Source organism: Euprymna scolopes, chromosome 13 (genome assembly GCF_053919585.1).
Source record: "Euprymna scolopes isolate OS-2025 chromosome 13, ASM5391958v1, whole genome shotgun sequence".
Taxonomy (NCBI): Eukaryota; Metazoa; Mollusca; class Cephalopoda; order Sepiida; family Sepiolidae; genus Euprymna; species Euprymna scolopes.
In genome coordinates, this window is record NC_136494.1 from 96,440,442 (window position 1) to 96,450,316 (window position 9,875).

The window sequence follows — 9,875 nt, forward strand, 5'->3', positions numbered from 1 at the left end:
ATATATATATGTGTGTGTGTGTGTGTGTGTGTGTGTGTGTGTGTGTGTGTGTGTGTGTAATTTATAAAATATATATGGCGATTAAGCTATAACTAGCTCTACCTACGTATTGAGCACTTTTGAAGTAAATACTTAAAGTTTACGCATAAATCTATACTTTCGTATATTAATTTTATGTGAGTAAATGAAGTAGTGATATATATATATATATATATATATATATATAGAGAGAGAGAGAGAGAGAGAGAGAGAGAGAGACTTGTATGTAATATACTGAGTTAGTGTAATCCAGTAAATTTTCATATACCAATAAGTTTTAAGTCAAAAAGAGTTGACTTAAAGAGTAAGCTACAAAATTATCATATTTCATAATTGAGCATTAATATACTGTGTAAGCAAAACCAAGACTTCAAAAACGGTGTTGATGGCAACAAAAAGTGTATTTCAATTTACGTTACAATTGTTTCCATGTCCAGTCTAACAATTTCAAACATTATATCGTTCGAAAATTTTCAAAAACCAGCATTTCTTAAGATTTTATGAATAAAAACACTTTTGGCAATAATGCATTTTTGAAGAGAAAGAAAAAGAAAAAAAGGAAAAGTTCCCTTAACGGAAAAAGCACGTGAGAAACATTTACCTTTGCGGTAGCTACGGAAAATCCCATTTAAATATTAATATATCGCCTAATTTTCGTATTCTTATTTAAGAACAGAGTTATAAGAAGTTTCCACACAAACCCTTAGCCATTAAAAAAAAAAATTTTTGCATATTCCATTCGTTGAGTTTCTTAATTAGATTTCGCTGTTTCTTTATTTCCCATAATTAATTTTTTTATAAAAAGAGTTTTTTAATTTTTATTTCCATATTTATAATATGGCCGTAACAACCTTGCATTAACGTTACGATTAATTTTAGTTTTGTATTAGTGGCAAGTAATGTTTCCAGATTATCGTTATTTTAGTACCTATATTTAAGACCATTTTAGTTTTAATGTTTAATTGAATATGAGAATAACGAAAAAGACTGTATTATATATATAAATCCTTGTACAACATTTCGAGTAAGGGATTTTAATCTATTTATTATTATTTAATGTTTTAGAATTCATTGTCGTTCTAATTAAATATGTTTTCATATCGTTACTAAAAACAATTGCGAAGGGAGATAATTCAATTATGTTATTAATTACTAATAGTTAATTCTGTTGGAAAATAGGTCGATTTTTATTTCCTATAACAGCTAAAGGGAGATAATTCAGGCCGTTTGATGTTTTCGGTCTATTGATTACTAGAAAGCGTCTATGATTTAATAATTAATTTAATCAAATAGATCCAGAACGTGCTACGATAGCTTATTTAACATGTTAAAGATGCAAATTATGTTTTAATCTTTAAAATTGGTTTTTGCCCATGGGTTTAACCCACGTCTGTTATTAATCATTTATGCTGCTCATGTCTTTAAAGCCAGAGTTATAATTCGTGTGTTGTATTCTTGTGTATCTAAATAAAATATTATATATTCTCTAATTATATTCTGACATCAAAACCACCCAATAGCTACAAATGTGTTTCACTCCGATGAGAAGATGTTTACTCCTGCGTTTATGGGTAAAGACATTTAGAACAAGGAGTAAAGTAAATGAATGAAGTAAATCAGTATGGATTCTGCAAACTTAAAATGTCAGAAGACAAAATCAATTAAATTAATTTCCAGTCTCCAAATTGCTGATTTAATTTTTAATAATAACTAGTTTATTGTTAAGTTGTTTTATTGATTTGAAGGGGGTATCACTTATTTCACCATCAATACTGCTACAACTAAATACAAAAAATGCTAATCGTTATGGAAAAATTCCATTCTTAAATGAGCTTTATACTTTATTTATATTTCTTACCCAGTTTAGAATAATGGAAACTATATTTGCATGTTAGATTTGGATCCTTCATTTAGATTGTAACATTCCTAGCTATTTAACTCTACATTAAAATTTAATCCTACCATCCGATGATCCTTATTGTTGTAAAAAGTTATACTTCAGTTACATTTAAGACGTGATAGCAGAAATCTATTTCTATGAAGGCATATCTGTATGGCATCTAGTCTTTTATTCAAAATTTCCTCTTTTTGTTTTTATCTATGTAGAATGAATCAGCATTAAAAATAAAAACAAACTGCATTAGGGGGTTGGGTTAGGGAACTTAATAGAAATAATGGAGATTTTGAACTAAAATGGTCAGTAGTGGATAGGGGAAGAAAGTACAGACCGGGAAATCAAAAAGGTGCAATCTATGAATCTATGTTTATTGGAAGACTTCTACATAGTGAATTCAAATGATTGAAACCCTTCATTTTCAGATGCCTTCTGATGATTTTAGGACTACATTCTGCTGCTGTTTGGCTTGAGCTCATACTGGAGTTTTTTTTTTTAACTTCTTCTGATACGGCGATCCAGTGATGGGGTTATTTTTTTTTTATTTTTTTTTTTTTTTTGTCGACCTGGACTCTTTTTGTGCCCATATTGATCTGGATTTCTTTTTAAAAAAATGTGAGAGAGTTCACCCCTATTAAGCTCAAATTTGTTTGATTAAAAATTCGATAATATGCGTAAACGCTTACTTTCTAAAGTGGTCTTATGATTTTGACCAGGACTATATATATATATATATATATATATATATATATATATATATATATATCAACTTTTTCAAGCATTCATAAACTACATTTAACATCCCAATGAATGCATTGACGATGATACTTACGAGCTTTAAAAGGCAAACTATTAAAAGATACATCTGCCTTACTTAAAAAATGCTAGTTTTATTTTTGGTATCTTTTAAAAAAAACATCCAATATTTTTGCTGATGGGGAGACTTTGTTTCAAAAAACTAAATGATAAAATTATTGTCCAAGATTTATTGTCTATCTCAATAAAAACATTGTTTCTGAAACGATCGTACAATTTATTGATTTTGTTTGTTCTTCCTTGTGAAACCGATTTTTAATTTTAATTACAAATTATCAATCATCTTACTCAATATATATATATATATATATATATATATATATATATATATATATATATATAGCAGAGGACAAGTTTTGAATCTCATGTTTAATTTAATAAAAGCATATTATTCGTCATTTTGTTCGAAAAAAACGTTAATCCAATTTTATTGGAAGAAGTGACGTGATAGCCAACTCAGTATGTGGCTTAGAATGGTGAAGCGGGGTGCAAAATGATCTGTGTTTACGCAGCGATTCATTGGACGGACCTGGTATATGTTCAATTTCAGTTTTCGCCCGAAGGGAATCAGAGATGTGTAAGCTGTCAGCCTTTATACTAGGGCTGCCACTACTCCGAGTAATATGCAACATTAAAGCTTTGATGGTTGAAAAAATATATATATCTGTGAAATGCAATCGCCTTACTAAATTGCATAAGAAATATTCGTGGCAGAATTGAAAACTGATAATACGTCGTAAAGAAAGTTTGAAATGAATTAAAATGAGCAGCCGAGTTGACAGGTGTGATCTTTGCTGGTAACATATTGGACTTTCAACAGGAAGTGAAATTTATACTGAATTTAATCTGTTTAGATTTAAATGCAAGACACGTTTTTTTAGATGCGTCTTATCTATGCAAAATAAAACTTGTTACCGGTGTCTCAGTCTCTCGGTCGGTCTGTCACACTTTAATACATTTCGTTTATCGGTCACACTTTAATACATTTTCGTTTATCGGTCACGCTTAAATACAGAATTTTCGTTAATCTGTCACGGTAAAGTTTGAAATGGCATTTTTTTTTCACGTTTATATTTGAAAATGAATTTTTGGTGGTCTGTTACGCTTTAAGTTATAAATACAATTTTCGTTAGTCCGTCACGCTTATTTTTGAAATAGCATTTTCTTCGGTCTATTAGGCTTAAGTTTGAAATCGAGTTTTCGTTAATTCTGTCTGTTTGAAATAGAATTCTTGTTGGTCTGTCACACTCAAGTTTTAAATAGAATTTTTGTTAGTCTTTCACACTTTCATGTTTGAAATCGAATTTTCGTTAGTCTGTCAGGCTTAATTTATAAATCAAATTTTCGTTAATATGTCGGGCTTTAATACGAAATAGCATTTTCGTTGGTTGATCACGCTTAAGTCTGAAATAAAATTTTTGTAGCTCTATCACGTTTATATTCATTAGTCTGTCACACTTAAGTTTGAAATAGCATTTCCGTTAGTTTATTAACAGTCTTGTTTGAAATCGAATTATTCTTAGTCGACCATGCTTAAGTTTAAACAGAAATTCCGTCGGTTTGTCATGCTTAAGTTTGAAATAGAATTTTCCTAAGTCTGTCACGCTTGCATTCGAAATATAGTTTAAAAATTACTTAAATTTTTAAACGCTATTTCTTCTATAAGATTCGTGTCAATCATTCGGTTACACATCAGTTTTAAAAAATATTTTCATCACTAAACTCGCAATTTGATTAGACGCATCTTCAGAATATCCGTTCTAGTTTTGTTTTTTTTTCTATCTTTTTACCCGTTTCAAGTCAAGATTATATTATTGCCTGTCATTTCCACGATTATTTTTCATTTCTAACAGGATCTAGAAAACTGCGGTCGGGCAGTGGTTACCCGCACGAACGTGTTATTTGGATATCATTAAATGATGTTTTAAAAGTACGAATCCATATACCCCAGCCACCCAAATCATGGGTGAAACGGTAGCGTAAGCTCCACCTTCAACCCTTGACAAGTCAACTAGGCGAAACACCTAGAAGTAAATCTCTGAAATGACACCAGTTCGGCAGTTGTGGAATTTCTTTAAAAAGTTCTTATGAAAAGCAACGCCATTCCTTAGATAGATATGGTGGCTAAAACGGTGCGAAAAAGAAATAATAATTTCCAATCTGCGTTTGTAAAGAATAATTTTGTTATATTCCTAAATACTTAGGAAATAAAGACAAACGTGAGTTACACCGAGTGGTATGTGTAATGGGGTTTATTTATAATACAGAAACGTAAGGCTGCTCGCCTAAGGTAAATAGAAGTACATAGTAACAAGTATGGGGAAGAAAGTCTGATAATCAACACGTAAGACTATCCGTCTTACTGCGACTGCTTGTCTGCCCAACAGTCCAATATATATATACAGTTTGTAACCGGTGTATAGCCAGTTATGTTCCTTCACAACACCTCCCCCTGAAGCTGAAATCTTCCTGATTTTAGCTTAAATACCTCTTCCTTTTAGGGTCAGGGCTTAATCTCCTGGTAACTTTTCTCTTTCTTGCGCTTTTCCTTCTGGTCAGCGTTACCCGGGGTAAAGGTTTCTGTCCAGCCCGTATGGTCGGTTCAGGCGAAATATTCATTGTTTGCGGTACACACGCTGGTTTTGGTATATCAAAAATATCGCACAATGTTTCCATTGGTGTCTCTTCCACATTTGGAGACAGTCTGGGACGTATTTGATTTCTGTGTCTTTTGCAGACAAAACTTAATCCTTGGATGGTATAGACCATGCTCCCAATCCTTTTTTTGATAATACCTTCAACCCACTGATTTCGTCCATTTTGAAAATTTTTGAAATATACATTTTCACCTGGGGAGAAGCACTTGGTATTAAGGTTTTCTTTTTTGAAAACTTTCTTTTTCTCTGGTAGCAGCCTATCGAAGACAGATCTTATCTTTCTTGCAAACATTAGCTCAGCCGGGGAAGAATTGACATTATTATTAGGATTTGGTGTCACCCTGTAAATTGCTAAAAATGTTTGAATACATTGTTCGTCTGTGTCCGTAGTAAGATTTTTCTTAAGTGCCCTTTTAAAGGTATCTACAAATTTTTCGGCCAACCCATTCGATCGTGGATGGTACACAGGTGTTGTCATATGTAGAATATTTAGTGAGTCACAGAATTCTTTGAATTCATGAGCAGTAAATGCTGTTCCATTATCGCTCACTAAGGTTTTTGGCACTCCAAAACGGCTAAAAATTTCATTAAGCGCACTCACAGTGTTTTTTGCTGTTGGATGTCTAAACTTAAATATTTCTGGCCATTTTGAAAAAGAATCTACAATAATCAAGTAAAAATAACCATTTATAGGTCCCGCATAATCAATATGCAGACGTGACCAGGGTAGGTCCGTCTTTGGCCATGGCGTCGTTTTTACTGGAGGATCTCGAGCTGCTAATTGACATCCTCTGCATGTCTTGACACATTTTTCAACTTCCTTGTCCATACCAGGCCAGTACACATATCCTCTCATAAGGGATTTCATTCTCGAAATGCCCGGATGACCTGTATGAAATTCCTTCAGAATTTTCCTCTGTAACGTTAGTGGAATTACGATCCTCTCACCATACATGAGCACATCTTCACAGATGGAAAAAGGCGTTGTTTGATCTACCTTTTTATTTTTTTTTATCCATCCCAATTGATTTTTCATTTTCTTAATGAAAATGTCATTTACTGCCTCTTTTTTTATTTTTTCGAAAGTTACCGGAAGTTCACGTATCATATTACACATTGAACTTGTACATTCACTTTCGTCTTTAAGCGCAGCAATTACCGTTTCTTCGAAACTTTCGCTTCTTTTAGGGATCAACCGTGATAATGCATCTGCGTGTCCTAACTTTTTTGAGGATACATGTTCCATCTTAAACTGATAGTTTAAGAGGGTTACAGCCCATCGCTGTAATCGATTCGCAGTATGTGTGGGAATGCCTTTCTTTGATCCAAATATGGTAAGTAGGGGTTTATGGTCGGTTTGCAAAATAAAAGATCGTCCATGGAGAAATCGATTGTACTTTGTAATTCCAAATATTATCGACAGCGCCTCTTTTTCAATTTGGCTGTAATTTTTCTCCGCTGCAACCAACGTTCTTGAAGCATGGGCGATAGCTTTTGTCCTACCATCCTCATACTTGTGAAGTAATACAGCGCCAACACCGTAATCACTGGCGTCCGTTGCTAGTATTAGTTCCTTTTCTGGATTGAAATGTGCCAATGCTAAGTCTGACAGTAGACATCTTTTGATATTTTGGAAAGCAGATTCACATTCCTTATTCCAGTTCCATTTAACACCCTTTTTCAGTAACTCGTTAAGAGGAGCTCTTAAATTATGTATGTTAGGGATGTAGATTGCATAGTATTGAACTAATCCCAAAAACGATTTTAATTTTGTCACTGAATCTGGAGCAGGCATCTTTTCAATTGCTTCAGTCCTTTGTGGATCCGGTCTTCGACCCTCTTTGTCGATTATTTGACCTAGATATTTAATTTTTTTCATAAAAAAATCGCATTTTTCTGGGCTCAATTTAAAACCAAATTCCTGTATTCTTTTGAATACTTCTTTTACATGCTTCTTATGATCTTGCAAATTTTCACTTTTAATTAGGATATCGTCAAGGTAGGCCATTGAAAATTCCAACCCTGCCAGCATCGTGTCCATAATTTGCTGGAAAATAGCAGGAGCAACCTTTAATCCAAAAGGAAGCCTCTTTAGCTTAAAAATGCCCTTATGAGTATTTATGCCTAAGTATTTGGAGCATTCATCGCTGATCTTAATTTGCAAGTAAGCATCTGAGAGGTCTATCTTAGAAAAAATTTTTCCTCCGTTAAGCTTAGAGAACAGATCTTCTGCGGACGGAAGGGGATAATTATGGTCCAATAGACAGTCATTTAAACCCGTTGAAAAATCTCCACAGACCCTTATTCTGTTATTTTTTTTCTTTACATACACGGTTGGACTTGCCCAATCTGTGTGGTTAACTTTTTCAATGACTTCCAGTTGTTGAAGTCTATCCAACTCTTTTTCGATTGCGTCCATCGCTGAAAAAGGCACATTCCTTTTAGGTTTGAATACTGGAGTGGCATTTTTCTTTAATTCAAATTTTGCCTCTGTCTTAATACAGAGTCCTAGTCCTTCGGCAAAAACATTGGGAAATTCAGTTTTCAAATCCTTCAGGAAGTCTTCCCTTTGGTTTGCTTTTTCTGCAGTTAAAACGTTACAAAACGAATTTATGGGTTTCTCCCATAAATTAAACAGGACAATCCAATCTACCCCAAACAGGCATGTATTCTTTTCTGGTACGACGTACACTTTGGATTTATGAGTCTGGTTAGCGAATGTCACTTTGCATTTTAATTCTCCCTTGAACTCTAATCTTTTGCCGCACACACTTCTCGCCGTCTTTCTGGTTTTCGTTAATTCAGGTCGACCTATCCTTTTCCATATATCTTCATTTATAATACTAATATCTGCACCGCTATCCAGAAGCAATGTAACCAGATGTCCATTTATCCGAACATCAACATATTTCCGTCTTTCGCAGCTTTTTTCTTTATTCATGCGAAGCGTATTTACATTATCGGTCCCTTGTCTTTTCTTCTGGGCATAGTATGTTCCCTTGTGACCTCTGAGACCACATTCATAACATATTTTGTTCCTAAACCAGCAGGTCTTATTGTTGTGTCTTAAACTACCACAACATTTACACTTTAGCTTTGGGTCTTTGCATCCTTTAAGGATCCTGTGTTCTTGGAACCTGGACTTTCTTGTGGTCCCTTGCCTTTTTACTTGCTGCACCTTAAAAATATTTTTCTCTTCAATGCGAGTGTTGTCTTTCTTTATGTTAATCAGACGTTGACACTCTTCAGTGACTTTTTGCAATGTTATGTTAGGATCCGCCTCCATAATTGTTAGGATCCGTGAACGTATATCTTTGTCCCTTGGTGCTGTGAGACCTTGTACAAAGATTAAACATTTAAATTGGTCTGAGGAAATTTCATTCAATTTAAATGATTCGCATAAACAGTTCACAGCGCAAGCATATTCTAGATAGTCTTCAGCTTCTGCCTTCTGAATGTTCAAACATTTGTATCTAGAGTGAAATAGGCTATCCCTTTTATCAAATATTTTCGACAAGGTACTAATTGTTTCCTCGAACGAAACCTCCTCCGGTTTTTTTGGTAGAATTAGATTTGCATACTTGGTGTTTTCATCAGTACCCAGTTTTTGTAGTAGCAGGGTAACTTTTTCCTCATCGGTCCAGTCTAAACATCTTTTCGTAAAAATTGTTTCGTATCTTCTGTAGTATGCAGGGAAAGTAACACCAGTATCCGGGGAGTAACGAAATTCCGTTAGTGAATTTGAAATACCCTCGGCAGAAAAATTAGTCTTCTTCCCGGTCGACGTTAGAATTAGCTTTTCTAAATTCTTTTGCTGTGTCGACATTTGTCGTTGTAGTATGTTTGTTTGTTCTTGTTGTGCCTCTAAAGTTTTTTGTGTTCTTTCTTGTTGTTGTTGCAGCTGTTGCTGTAGCTGTTGTTGTTGAATTTGTTGTTGTTGTTGTTGTTGCGCTAAAAATTGTTGAGTCATTTTTGTCTGTTCCTGGATGCTAAGGGCTAGAGCCTTAGTTAACTCTGCTAATTGTTCCATGTTAGCTTCTAGTACAAAAATGTCTTTTCGAATTCTACACAATAATTCCAAAGAAAAATCGTAAATTTACGTATATCGTAAATTAGTAGCAATATGCAGACACAACACGTTTCAACAAAGTTCATCCATAGTAATTCAACAGGCTTTGTAAAATAATTCTTTTTTTTTTTTTTTTTTTTTTTTTTTCAACAACGTAAGTTCATACACAAAATATTTCTTACTTCCCACGACAAATAGTTCCAATTATTTATATAAAGGCAATAACAAACAATTAATTTTCCAAAAAAAAAAATATATATGGCTGCCGTTCCCACGTGGCATAAAATGGTACAATAGTCGTTGTATTTATATTTTTTCTTTCGAAACTCGTAATCCTTTAGTGTAGTTTCGAATTCAACTTGCGACCATTTTTTTTTTTTTTTTTTTTTTTTTTTTACTT